At 48.2% G+C, this 14,482-nt stretch overlaps 1 protein-coding gene across 20 annotated transcripts in view; it reads right to left on the bottom strand.

The window, feature by feature from the left end:
- The window catches only part of USP6NL (USP6 N-terminal like), a 275,187-nt gene extending 261,052 nt beyond the window's left edge, over positions 1-14,135 (bottom strand). For 19 of the 20 annotated variants that reach the window (XM_078329248.1, XM_078329245.1, XM_078329259.1 and 16 more), the window contains exons 1-2: positions 13,232-14,135; positions 10,722-10,830 (exon numbers count right to left, since the gene is read on the bottom strand). The gene's annotated coding sequence lies outside the window, so the exon portion shown is untranslated. The remainder of the gene's footprint in view (positions 1-10,721; positions 10,831-13,231) is intronic. The other variant, XM_078329250.1, reaches the window with a different exon arrangement.
- Between the last annotated feature and the right edge of the window lie 347 nt (positions 14,136-14,482).

The raw sequence follows: 14,482 nt of genomic DNA, 5'->3' as shown, positions 1-14,482 counted from the left end.
AATATTTCTTTGAGTCTCTGCTTTCAATTCTTTTTTTTTTTTTTTTTTTTTTTTGAGATGGAGTTTTGCTCTTGTTACCCAGGCTGGAGTGCAATGGCACGATCCTGGCTCACCGCAACCTCTGCCTCCTGGGTTCAGGCTATTCTCCTGCCTCAGCCTCCTGAGTAGCTGGAATTACAGGCACGCGCCACTGTGCCCAGCTAATTTTTTGTATTTTTAGTAGAGACGGGGTTTCACCATGTTGACCAGGATGGTCTCGATCTCTCGACCTTGTGATCCACCCGCCTCGGCCTCCCTCTGCTTTCAATTCTTTTGGGTCTGTACCCAGCATTGAAATTGATGGATCACATAGTAATTCTGTTTCTATGTTTAGGGAAAAGACATACTGTTTCCACAATTCTGCTTTCTCCTGGAGTGTGTTTCATGGTCACAAACCTCAAGCATGCAGATGTAGGCTTTCTGTATTTTTCTATGATAATATCATTTCTGTCTTGACAGCAGAAATTAATCTTGTCGCTTCCAGGAAAGCCCACGTCATATTACTGACTTCTCAGTCATTTCAAATTAGTCAGATCAGGGTTTCCCTGTTCCCACTTCTCTCCCAGAAGGCTGAGCCACTGCTGCAGGGGCAGATGAGGAGGGGCCATCTTCTGTCCTCCAGGCATCTCTGCACAGATACCACTGGCTCTAGCAGAGGTGACTTCTCCAAGACTTGAGCTTTTCCCAGATCCTCCCAAATCTATTTTCAACTTTTAAAAATCTCATGTGTTGAATTGTTTTTAAATTTTTGTAAAATGCACATATTGCATAAAATTTACGATCTCAGCCATTGCCATCTTAAGGTCAACAGTTCAGTGGCATGAAGCACATTCACATCGTGGTGCCACCATCGCCATCACCCATCACCGGAAGCTTTTTATCTTGCAAAACTGAAACTCTATACCCATTAAACTACAAGTTTTGACCAGGTACAGTGGCTCACGCCTGTAATCCCAGCACTTTAGGAGGCCAAGGCGGGTGAATCACCTGAGATCAGGAGTTTGAGACCAGCCTGGCCAATATGATGAAACCCTGTCGCTACTAAAAATACAAAAATTAGCTGGGTATGATGGGGGGTGCTGGTAATCCCAACTACTCAGGAGGCTGAGGCAGGAGAATCACTTGAACCCGGGAGGTGGAGGTTGCAGTGAACCAAGATTGCTCCACTGCCCTCCAGCCTGGGCAACAAGAGTGACACTCCATAAAAAAAAAAAAAAAAAAACCTACAACTCTCCATTTTCCCATCCCCCAGCCCCTGGCCACCAGCATTCTACTTTCTGTTTCTATGAATGTGAACACTCTAGGTACAGCAACAAGAATGGTTCCTTAGAGAAACCAGTAAGTGGAATCATATAGCATTTGTCCTTTGGCGTTGGCTTATTTCGCTTAGCATAGTGTCCTCAGGGTTCATCTATGTTGTAGCACGTGGCAGAATTTCCTCCTTATTTAAGGTTGAATCGTATTGCATTGTGTGGAGAGAACACAGCTTATTTATGCATCCGTCTATCAGTGAACATTGGGTTGCTTTCACCTTTTGGCTATTGCAAATAATGCTGCTATCAACATCAGGCCACAGATATCTCTCTGAGTCTCTGCTGTCAGTTCTTTTGGGCCCATACCCAGAAGTGGAATTTCTGGATTACATGGTAATTCTATGTGCAATTTTTTGAGGAAGAGCCATACTGTTTTCCACAGCGGCTGTACCATTTTTCTTTCCCAACACCAGTGCGCAAGAGTTCCAGTTTCTCGGCTTCCTCGCCAACACTTGTTATTTTCTGTCTTTTGGGTAGTAGCCATCCTCATGGGTGTGCAGTGGCTTCTCATCACGATTCTATATTGAATTTTTAAAAAATTTACTTCTAGTCCCTTAAAGACTCTACCAGAGAAAAAGCCCTTTGTAGGGTACCCACATCAGAGTCTTGCTCTGTTCTCTGCAGTCTAGAGGGTTTTTAATTTTTATTTTTTGAGACAGAGTTTCACTCTGTTGGCCAGGCTGGGGTGCAGTGTTGCGACCTCACCTCACTGTAACTTCACCTCCCAGGTTCAAGTGATTTTTCTGCCTCAACCCCCTGAGGAGCTGGGATTTTATGGTCATGCCCCACCAGGCCTGGCTAATTTTTGTATTTTTAGTAGAGGTGGGGTTTCACCATGTTGGTCAGGCTGGTCTCAAACTCCTGTGATCTGCCCACCTCAGCCTCCCAAAGTGCTGGGATTACAAGCATGAGCCACTGGGCCCAGCCTAGATGTTATTTTTATCTCTTATTTATGGGAAACACAGCTCTCACATCGTGGATTCTTTGCATTTTGTGGTTTACTTGGCAGAACTACATGATGTGGACTAGCAGCAAGGATGGGTGGGATACGAAGTTGACCCCTTCAGCCTCAGGTGGCCAGGTAGGGTGCAGTGTATGCTCACCCTGGGCAGTGGCAGGGCGTGACTCAGTGTGCTGCACAGACACGATGTCGTCTTCTCCCCTGTTGCCACAGAGTGGAAAAGCTTGGCTGGGAAGCTTGGCCTGATGGTATAAGCTTTGGGTGTTGAGTTCCTTGGCCTTTCCCTATTCGCATTCAGAGTTAAGACTTTGGAACTTGAAAATCCTTTTCCTTTCCAAAAAGCTCAACTTTTGCAAATGAAATAGGCCTGAGCTGTCACATCATGAACTCTGCTATACGTTTAAATATTATCTTGAAACTCAACTGCCTGCTTGGTTCTTCCCAGATCATGCTGTAACCTTCTTTATGCCGTTTGCTTCAACATATGAATGGTCAAGGGCAACAAAGGGCTCGATGAGACGGGTCCGGCAACAAGGGTGAACCGCCTCCCCATTTTCTCCAGCTACCCAGGACAGGTGTCCTCACCACCCTCTCACCTGCACCCAGAAGGTGGTTTTTGGACTCGGAGGCCCCGCCTTTCTCAGCCCACAACCTGCCAAAGGATGATGCACTTCCCAGAAAAAGAAAAGAGAAAGAGAAAGAAGCAGTCCGGGGGCCACCAAGAGATCAGAAAAGAGAACTAAGTCTCTCGGCGGCGGGGCAGCGGTGGCAGAAAGGGAACTGTTTGCAGGAAGCTCAGATCCCGGTGCACTGGCTTGGATAGACAATGTGGGCCATGCGAGGTCAGTGGCTCATCCTTTTCGCGCCCCAGTTTCCGCTTCTAATCATACTACACCATGTGTCGTGGAAATGGATGAATAATCAGGGCCTCCCACAGAGGACGAATGCCCCAGAATGCAAAGTCAGGAGTGGGGGTGAATACTGATGACTGGGAAGCGAGAGAGACTTCAGACACGAGGCAGCCGCCTTGGCTGTGCGCATGCGCTTAAGTCTCTCCTCGAAGGATGCATTTCTGAGAAAATAAAGAAGTGACTCAGCGTAGTAAGTTGCTGTCATTCATAAAATCTCTCCCTCCTCCTCATGCGAAGTTCTGTGGGAGAAAAATTAAGCTCTTCGTTTTCTTTAGACTGATTCAAAATCGTAAAATGTCGCATCTGAAAGCCCCTCTCCCCACCTCCGCCACGTCTTGTTTAATGGCCTTCAAAATTGGTTTGTATTTAATCAGTAGAACTCAAGTTTCAAACAAATTTTCCACAGTGAGGTGGTGCGTGCCTGTGATTCCAGCTACTTGAGACGCTGAGTCAGGAGAATTGCTTCAGGTCAGGAGTTTGAGACCAGCCTGAGCAACATAGCAAAACTCAAAAAAAAAAAAAAAAAAAAAAAAAAAAAGGCCTGGCGCAGTGGCTCACGCAGGTGATACCAGCACTTTGGGAGGCCGAGGCAGGCCAATCTTGAGGTCAGGAGATCGAGACCATCCTGGCTAACATGGTGAAACCCAGTCTCTGCTAAAAATACAAAAAATGAGCCGGGCCTGGTGGCACATGCCTGTAGTCCCACCTACTTGTGAGACTGAGGTAGGAGAATCCCTTGAACCCAGGAGGTGGAGGTTGTGGTGAGCTGAGCCAAGACTTCGCCATTGCACTCCAGCCTGGGTAACAAGAGCAAAATGCCGTCTAAAAAAAATGGAGAGAACCCAATATATCAAACAGGTATGGGAGGACGACGTTGAGGCAACTATGAGGTTGGCAACTATGAATTCAAAGGGGGTGCTGCTAAGAGGCCTGAGGGGACAGGCCTCTTAGCAGCACCCCCTTTGAATTCATAGTCCGAAGCATTCTCCTTAGAAGCCCTAGGGCTTCCTATCAAACTGTGAAAATATCTCAAGAAGCTTAACTCTCTCATTTGACAGGTGAGTAGACAAATCTAGAGACAATTCTAGACAAATTTAGGCAGATCTAGATGTCTTGATTCTGGGCTCAGTTCATTTCCCCTTCCTCCATGCCAAGAATGGCAGAGCCATTGGTAGAGAAGAGATCTCACTGTATGGTCCAGTGATGGTGGTGGGTATGAGGGCGTCAAGGTGGCCAGGCAGGAAGACAGAAGCAGTGCAAAAGAGGGATATGAGCAACACTTAAAAAAAAAAAAAGGGCAAGTGTTTCTAACTGAAGGAGGTCAGAAGCAGTTTCCTCATAGACAAAAGATAATGCAAATCAAAGCAAGGAGACCTCTCTCTTCTAACCTGGGAGAGGGAAGGTGACACTATGTTATGCTTGAGTCCCTTGGGCAAGAGGAACTTTTCTCTCCTTTTTTGTGGTGACAGGGTCTCACTCTGTCCCCCAGGCTGGAGTACAGTGGCATGATCATAGCTCACTGCAGCCTCAACCTCCTGGGCTCAAGTGATCCTTCCACCTCAGCCTCCCAAGCAGCTGGGATCACAGGTGTGCACCAATACACCAGGCTATCTTTTTTATTTTTTGTAGAGATGAGGTCTCACTATACTATCCAGGCTGGTCTTGAACTCCTCAGCTCGAGCAGTCTTCCCGCCTTGGCCTCCCAATATGCTGGGATTACAGGCCACATTTCTGGGACTTAAATGAACTGAGATTGGATAATACCAAAAGAGGCATTTTGTAAGATGATATTTCTCAAACCATTGGTGATCTAACCTTAAGTATTGTAATATGTGGGTCTTTTGCTGGAGTCTTTGCTAAGCAATCTGTGGAATGCCTGGAAAGATTAACCAGCCCAGCAAAGCTGTTGTGATTCTGAGATTTCCCTGTTCCATTTCCTTCTGCCCATCCCCATCTCTGCACGGTGATGGTTGATTTACGTGTCAGCTTGACTGGGCCTGGGTACCCAGATTTGACACTATTTCTGGATGTGTCTGCGAGGATATTTTTGAAAGAAACCAGCATTTGAGTCAGTGGACTCAGAAACTAGATCAGTCTCCCCAACATGGGCGGGCCTCGTCCAATCTGTTGAGGACCTAAATAGAGTAGAGGAAGAAAAACGCACCCTTTCTTTCCTGCCTCCCTCCTTGAACCGGGCCGTCTTCTCTCCTCCTGCCCTCCGCTGGGGATTTCCTCCCCTGGGACTTAGGCCATGGCTCCCTCAGGCCTTTGGACCTGGGCTAAACGATGGCACCAGCTTGCCTGGGTCTCCAGTGCACAGATGGCCGGCCGTGGGATTTCTCAGCTTCCATAATCACATGAACACATTCCCCATAATAAACCTCCTTCTATATATTTGTAACATATTTTAATATTTTTATACCAACATTTCCTACTGGGTTTGTTTCTCTGGAGAACCCTGACTTACTGCAGCCACATTTCCCTTCCTTATTATTGCAAATGCAGAGGAGGTCTTGACAATACCTGAAAAGCTGTTCGTTCTACAAGGCTGTGTGTGTGTACACTGTAGGGCATCCAGTGGGTACTGCCATCTTCGTGGAGCAAATTCAACCACATCAGTAGGTGGTTTCCTTTCATTTTTGGACACAAGATCTCACTCTGTCACCCAGGCTGAAGTGCAGTGGTGCGATCACAGCTCACTGCAGCTGCCACCTCCCTGGTTTCAGGTGATTCTCCCACCTCAACCTCTGGGTGGCTGAAATCACAGCTGCATGCACAATAATACAGGCTGATTTTTGTATTTTTTTCAGAGTCGAGGTTTCGCCATGCTGCCTAGGCGTTTCTCGAACTTTTTTCTTGAGCCTGGATGGTCAAATGATCCTCCTACCTCAGCCTCCCACAGTGCTAGGATTACAGGTGTGAGCCACCACACCCAATAGGTAATTTCTAAGCCAGTCACGCCCTTTCTCTTCACACCTGGACACTATCAGCTACATTCCTATCCTTTTACCTAGCAACACCACTTCTAAAAATGCATCCGAGAGAAAGAGCAGAGACACGCAGAGAAATTTATCTTAAAGTTTGTTCATTGAGGTATTTTTTTCTAAGATGAAAAATTAGGGACAACTTAAATGCCTGTCAAAAGAGACAAGCATTTTATAGGAAATATTTTCCTACAAATGACCTGAATGGCACCATGCTGTTTTATCATATAGTGTTACCTTTTTTTTTTTTTTTTTTTTTAATGAGACAGAGTTTTGCTCTTGTTACCCAGGCTGGAGTGCAATGGCGAGATCTTGGCTCACCGTAACCTCCGCCTCCTGGGTTCAGGCAATTCTCCTGCCTCAGCCTCCTGAGTAGCTAGGATTACAGGCACGCGCCACCATGCCCAGCTAATTTTTTATATTTTTAGTAGAGACGGGGTTTCACCATGTTGACCAAATGGTCTCGATCTCTTGACCTCGTGATCCACCCCCCTCAGCCTCCCAAAGTGCTGGAATTACAGGCTTGAGCCACCGCGCCTGGCCTACTGTTACCATTTAGTGTGATGGAAGGATTTATAATGTATTGGGGAAAAGCAGGTTACGAAGCATTATGCTATCTTATTCCAAGTTTATATTATACGTTATATAATTTCTATGTTTAGACAATATGTGAAACTTAGATATAAACTGGGGTCTCTCTGTTTATCAAATCTATTTATACTTAGTTAAAAAATAAAAATAGAAGGCCAGGATTGGTGGTTCATGCCTGTAACTCTAGCACTTTGGGAGGCTGAGGTGGGCAGATCACAAGATCAGGAGTTCGAGACCAGCCTAACCAACATGGTGAAAGCCCATCTCTACTTGGGCTTGAACCCAGGAGGCAGAGGTTGCAGTGAGCCAAGATCACTTCACTGTACTCCAGCCTGGGCAACAGAGAGAGACTCTATCTCTAAATAAACAAATAAATTTTTAAAACTCTAACTTCCTGACAAATTCCACAGATTGCACAAGTTCAAAGACTTTCTGGGGATGTCCATGATTCCACATGTGTGGCTGGGAAAGAAGACACGTTATCATGGCTGTACCATGTTGACAGAGACATAAAACTCAGTCCCGTCTTTAACGTATGCAAATATACGACTCTGCACAGACACACACATGCTGGCACACAATATTTGGGTGGATGGACAGGTAGAGAAGAGAAAGGAGTTTACATTTCAAACTTGTGAACCCCTTGAAATTGCACCTTACGCTTGTTCCCTACACGCCTTTGAATTTTGCCAGTTTCTTCAGTGCGTTCAACATGAAGTTCAATTTGTTCAAATCAATAAACATGTTAATTCTAAAATGTAAAGGTCTTACAGCAGTGCAGGAAAGCAGAGCGGTGTCAGGAAAGTCACAGTTCGACACATGTAAATCCAGCGTGTCAACGTGCAGCAGGTAACAGCATAGGTAGCTACAGTTGTACAGACATCCTGTGCTAATTATATTTCCTGCTTTGTACATTTGGACCAAGAGTTTTTAAAACTCCATTTAGCCCAGCCGACAAAGCTGTCACAACCCATTTCCCACATCATGTCCCATCATTAAGAGTAGAAAGACGGCCAGGCTCAGTGGCTCAGGCTCGTAATCCCAGCACTTTGAGAGGCTGAGGTGAGAGGATTGCTTGAGCCCAGAAGTTCAAGACTTGCCTAGGCAACATAGTGAGACCCTCCTCTCTGCAAAAATAATGTAAAAATTAGCCAGGCTTGGTGGTCAATACCTATAGTCCCAGCTACTCAGGAGGCTGAGGTGGGAGGATCACCTGAGCCCAGGAGGTAGAGGCTGCAGTGAGCCATGATCATGCCACTGCACTCCAACGTGGGTATAACATACAGCCCAGTGACCAGTGAATAATACCGAATGATATACTTGAAATTTGCTAAGTTCGTTTCTCCAAAAACGAACAGAAAAAAAAAAAGAGGAAAAAAGAAAGATTACATTCAAAAAATATAAATAAAAGTCTAATCCAAGCAAACTAATGAAAGAGATTTGTCGCCAACACAGCAGTGATTGAAAGAAGAGAATATGGTTATAGTTTTTACCACACGTAAGACAGGTCTTCAAAATACCACACATACTTTAAGAAAACGAAAATCAGAGGATCTGATGGGGGAATTGAAATCCTACATTTCAGCATTTTCTTTCTCATCTAAATGACGATTTCTCCGTGGACAGCGGGGGAAAGCTGGAAAGGCGTCTCCCCGGCCCCCAGCCCCCAGCCCGCAGTCCCCAGCCCTTCCTCCCTGGGAGGTCCAGCATTGCAGTATCAGAGGCTCCCTGGATGTGGCATTTGATGGGAGGTGAAAACTGGGCATGATTTGGCCGGGCGTGATGGCTCCTGCCTGTAATTCTAGCACTTTGGGAGGCTGAGGTGGGTGGATCACGAGCTCAAGAGATTGAGACCATCCTGGCTAACATGGTGAAACCCTGTCTTTACCAAAAATACAAAAATTAGCTGGGCATGGTGGCGTGCACCTGTAGTCCCAGCTACTCAGGAGACTGAGGCAGGAGAATCACTTGAACCTGAGAGGCAGAGGTTGCAGTGAGCTGAAATCCCGCCACAGCACTCCAGCCTGGAGACAGAGTAAGACTCTGTCTCAAATAAAAAGACTGGGCATGATTTAGAGCCATTTATTCACTCACGAAATAGTTTAAACAGCAGTAAAATCATGTTATCAAGGCAGAAAAGTGCAGGACCTATAGATAAAGTAGCAAGGCTTGTGTTTCTGAAGCATGGATTTTTGAAGGGTGATCATGTGAATTTGGATGTGAAAGGAAGGTCAGGGCCTTGTGTATCAAACTAAACAACTTGTGCTTCTTCGGGTGACGTGGTAGGAGCCAGAGAGGGTGTTTGAGCAGAGCAGTGAGCTCCTATATTCTTTTATGTATTCAACACATAGGAGTGTGGCTATCTGTGCCAGGTGCGAGGCGTTGGGTACACAGTGGTGAGAAAAATACACTTGGGTCCTGCTGTCACAGAACTTACAGCAGAGTCAGGAGAGAGACAATAAAGAAATATGCACACATACAAAGCAACACCTGGCCAGGTGTGGTGGCTCATGCATATAATCCCAGCACTTTGTGAGGCCGAGATGGGTGGATCACCTGAGGTCAGGAGTTCCAGATCTGGCCAAGGTGGTGAAACCCTATCTCTACTAAAAATACAAAAAATTAGCCAGGCATGGTGGTGCATGCTTGTGGTCCCAGCTACTCTGGGGGCTGAGGTGGGAGGATTGTTGGAGCCCGGGAGGTAGAAGTTGCAGTGAGCTGAGATTGCAACCCCTGCACTCCAGCCTGGGTCATCCTGCCTGAAAACAAAATCACATTGTACTCCTTGAATCTGTGCCATTTTTATTTGTCAATTATATCTCAATAAAGCAAAAAAATAAAAAATGACTAGAAGCAGGCTGGTGCGAGGGGAGAGTAGGAGCAGGGAAGAGGATGGCAGGGGCTGCTCAGAGACGAACGGGCCCCTGTCACGCACATGGCAAGGAGCCAGGGTGTTCAGTGCCATGGAGGGCTAGGGAGCAACTTGATCTTATCTGCAATTTAGAAACAATGCTCTGGGCACAGCGTAGAGGATGCCCTGGAGGTGACATGGGCAGCTCTGGGACATCCATTAAGAGGCTTCTGCAGCTACCAAGTGGGACTGTGGTGGTTGCAGCAAGGCAGGCATCAATGGGGTAGATAGAAATGCTCCCAGAAGGTAAACATGGTCATGGCAGGGCTTGGAGGAGAGAGTCTGGAGGCAGGGAGGCCAAATTAGGAGGCTACAGCAATTGTCTTAGTGGGATATGGGAACAAGAGCCCAGCAAGTTGTTTGGAAAACATCCCAGCCAACTCCTAGGGTGGTGAGGCCGCTGTTGAGGGGAAGGCATGAGTCAGAAAGGCACTCAAGGGGAAACGAAAGCTTTGAGACTGCATGGCTTTGAGCTGGTCACAGGATCAAAGTGTGACCGGGAGAGGCCAGAGGATGGGTTTGCCCTGGGACCTTCCAACTTTGGGGAGTAAGGACATGACTCAGATGGAGAGATCTAGGAGCAAGAACTCAGTCCAGAAGCAAGGGTTCATTAGACTGCGATTCTCCAACTCCCGACCAAGCTGTATGTCAAGTGGGGAATGGAAGAGAAGACACCCCTGGTGGGGTGGGGTTGCAGAGGAAGGACTGAAGGTTTCACTGGGGGTGGGGAGGGAAAGAGGAGGAGAAGTGCAACATAGTCACTCACAGCCCAAGGCAGCTCCAACTAACACACACAGAAATGCACATGGAGGTTACCTAAAATAATTTTCACCTATTTTGACATTGCATTATGTTATATCATCATCATAATAACAGCCAAACATTTGCTCAGGTTCTTTGATGTACCAGCTCATATTATATGTCCATGTATGTACCAGGCTGCTCTTGCACTGCAATAAAGAAAGACCCGAGAGTAGGCAATTATCAAGAAAAGAGGTTTGATTGGCTCACAGTTCTGCAGGCTGTACAGGAAGCATGGTGCTTGCATCTGCTCATTTCTAGGGAGGCCTCAGGAAGCTTCCAATCATGGCAGAAGGTGAAGGGACAGTAGGCATGTCACCTGGCAGAAGCAGGAGCAAGAAAGATTGAGTTGAGGAGGAGAGCACTGGGATTACAGGTGTGAGCCACCATGTGTGACCTCTTCCTGAATTATCAAAATGTAACTGAACCTTCTCTTTGTGTTGCAGGATTAAAATTATTGTGAGATGTGGAGCATGTATCCAAGGTGCTGTATTAATCCGTTTTCTTGCTGCTAATGAAGACATACCCAAGAATGGGTAATTTATTAATAAAAAGAAGTTTAATGAACTCATAGTTCCATGTGACTGGGGAGGCCTCCCAATCATGGCAGAAGGTGAAAGGCATGTCTTACATGGTGGCAGACGAGAGAATGAGAGCCAAGTGAAAGGGGTTTCCCCCTTATAAAACTGTCAGATCTCCTGAGGCTTCCTCACTACCACAAGAACAGTATGAGAGAACTGCCCCCCGTGATTCAATTATCTCCTCCTGGGTCTCTCCCACAACACACAGGAATTATGGGAGCTACCATTCAAGATGAGATTTGGGTGGAGACATGGAGGCAAACCATATCAGATGCAGAGAGAGGCAGGAGGTATAGAAGATAGAAGTAAGTGGCTTTGGGACTTGGCTTGATCCTTGGTCTCCTGGTCTGTCCTCACCGAGGGACCCTGACTGGTGATCAGAGGCCTGAGCTCTGCAGCTGCCCCCCAGCTGTTCTTTCACAGCAGCCGATGAATCCAACATCAAACATTCCTCTGCCAGGCGACTTCTTGCCCTCCAGATGGTCTCTATCACTGTCATGATCATGATCCTCTAACTTTTCAAGCTCATTTAAAGTATCATCTGTAGCCAGGACACCATGAAATCCATACCTCTTCCTCAGTTTACGGAGCTCTTTCAGATCGTTTACCTGAAGTTACTGAATCTGCTTTGTTTAAGGCATATAAGCAAACTCAAATATCCAAGCTAAGTGGGGAGCAAAGAAAGTTCATTTCACCCCCGCACCTCCACTTAGCTTTTTTTTTTTTTTTTTCTGAGATGGAGTCTCACTCTGTCACCCAGGCTGGAGTGCAGTGGCATGACATTGGCTGACTGCAACCTCCGCCTCCAGAGTTCAAGCAATTCTCCTGCCTCAGCCTCTCAAACAGCTGGGATTATAGGTACGCGTCACCATGCCCAGCTAATTTTTGTACTTTTAGTAGAGACAGGGTTTCACCATGTTGGTCAGGCTGGTCTCGAACTCCTGACCTCAAGTGATCTGCCTGCCTTGGCCTCCCAAAGTGCTGGGATTACAGGCATGAGCCACCGCGCCTGGCCTCCGCTTAGCTTCTAAACTAATTTTCACCCAACTAGAGATATGGGTTCTTGTGAAGACATTTAAGTTTGCAAAAGAAACGTGGGTAATGACTGGTAGATTATTAATAAAATACAGAATCATAAAACCGGGACATGGCCAAGTATCTCCCGCTGTGTGGATCAGTGAAATTCTGAAACCTTTCTGGTTTACGGGTGCTTGATCCTCCTTTGGCTTTGCAGGGCCAGGGGGAGAGAGGTGGGGTGGAGGATGAGGGTGGGAAGCTGGAATTTGATCATCTGTTACATGCCTGAGGGCTCTCACTGAAAGTAAGCCGTGCCATCTTCCCCATTGCACCTCTGAACCATGTCATTACATGTCTACCCTAGAAGGACCTGAAGTCAAAAATTTTAAAAAGTTCAAAAACCACACCTTAAGAAGCTGAAAACCTGTACTTCCCTTTCCCTGTACCCTGAGGGAGGAGGTCTAAGTCTTCCCTCATTCCTACATCAAGCCTGAGACAGCAGCCTCCCCAGAACCGTGTTTTCATCCTGCATTATTTCTGCATCGTTCTGTCAAGCATCTGCGGGGTCTTTAAAGGAAATGTGAAAAGGTAGCAAAGACACCTCCGTGTGGCAAAGACATGTGGCACAGGAAAGAAGTGCAGAAATCAAAGCCAGAGAGAAGCCTGCTGGCGACCTGGAAATCAAACTGTGTCAGGGAGAAGGCCCGCGTGGAAAATAGATTAGAAGGGCACTGAACAAGACAGAAGATGGACAGGCAGTCCCTGCAAAAGTTAATGAGAAGCAGGGAGCCCAGGAGAAGCAGCCTGAATTTGAAAAAGAGTCCTGCACTGCTTGAGGAAGACTCAAGATTCCCTAAGTTCTGTCGATTTCTGCTTGGGTAACGCTGTGGCGGTGCACCTGCCTGGCCCTCTCTGCTCACTACGCTCAAACTGCGGCCGCAGGCTCTGAAAGAAATCCAGGGAGGAGCCAGACATGAAAGGAATGGGAAAGCGGGGCTAAGACGTCAGATGAGAGGGGACCCTCCGTCATGTAACCTCCAGCCTCGTCCTGACTCTGTAACTGCCGCGCCTCGTGCCAACAGGGTTGGTGAAACCAGTGGGAACCGGGATAATGATACCTGCCTGGACTGCCCCAAACGTTGAGAGAGACGGCAGAGGTACAGGCACTAGCAGAGTGGGGATCCACAGAGTGACCTGTTCTGTTCAAATCAAATGTAGACGCAGGTGGAAATGGCCTCTGGGCCTTTTTTTTTTTTTTTTTTTTGAGACAGGGTCTCTCGCTCTGTAGCCCAGGCTGCAGTGCAGTGGGGTGGTCTTGGCTCACTGTAACCTGAGCCTCCTTGAGCAGCTGAGACAACAGGCACGCGCCACCACGCCCGACTCATTTTTTATATTTTTAGTAGAGATGGGGTTTCACATCTTGGCCGGGCGGGTCTCGAACTGCTGACCTCATGTGATCCGCCTCAGCCTCCCAAAGTGCTGGGACTACAGGTGTGAGCCGCCGCGCCCAGCCGGCCGCCTCTCCGTGTCCTCTGCGCGGTCCAGGCTCGGGGTGCTCTCGTCGCTCCTTCGTCTTCCCCAAATCCCGACTCCGGCTCCCTCTCGCGGCAGCTCCCCTGAGGGCCGAGGCCGCCTCCCCTCCTCCCAGCCAGCGAGAGACCTGCAGCGACCCGAGGCCCTGAGGGCGGTCACTTCGGTCGGCCTCGTCGGTGGCACTTGGCTCGGCTGCTCTAGAAACGTAACTTCATTTTGTGTATGAACTCACTTTCCATTTCCAGCTACCTGGTGGCAGGAACGAAGTGTGCAGCCCCCGCGTCTGGAGCAGAGCGCACAAGGCACTAAAAAGCCCGGCTTCTCCCGGGCCGGTGGGGAAGCGGTTGCTAACAGTGCAGCGCCCCGCACCCCTGACGCCGGTTTTCCTAATGCAGGCAAACCGCACATTCCTGGTGTTGCTGAAGAAGAAATCATCCCACTCTTCCCCACGCTTAAACTTTCCCACAGGCCTTGCCAAACAACCCCAGGAGCCGGCGGGGCGTCATGATTGCGGGGCGTCTTGAGGGCGGGGCGTCGTGAGGGTGGGGCGTCGTGAGGGTGGGGCGTCGTGAGGGCGGGGCGTCGTGAGGGCGGGGCGTCATGATTGCGGGGCGTCTTGAGGGCGGGGCGTCGTGAGGGCGGGGCGTCGTGAGAGCGGGGCGTCGTGAGGGCGGGGCGTCGTGAGGGCGGGGCGTCATGATTGCGGGGCGTCTTGAGGGCGGGGCGTCGTGAGAGTGGGGCGTCGTGAGGGCGGGGCGTCGTGAGGGCGGGGCGTCGTGAGGGCGGGGCGTCATGATTGCGGGGCGTCTTGAGGGCGGGGCGTCGTGAGAGTGGGGCGTC

The sequence above is a fragment of the Callithrix jacchus genome, chromosome 7 (assembly GCF_049354715.1).
Source record: "Callithrix jacchus isolate 240 chromosome 7, calJac240_pri, whole genome shotgun sequence".
Classification (NCBI taxonomy): domain Eukaryota; kingdom Metazoa; phylum Chordata; class Mammalia; order Primates; family Cebidae; genus Callithrix; species Callithrix jacchus.
Note: the sequence above shows the minus strand (reverse complement) of the source record. Positions and strands in the feature narration are given on the sequence as shown.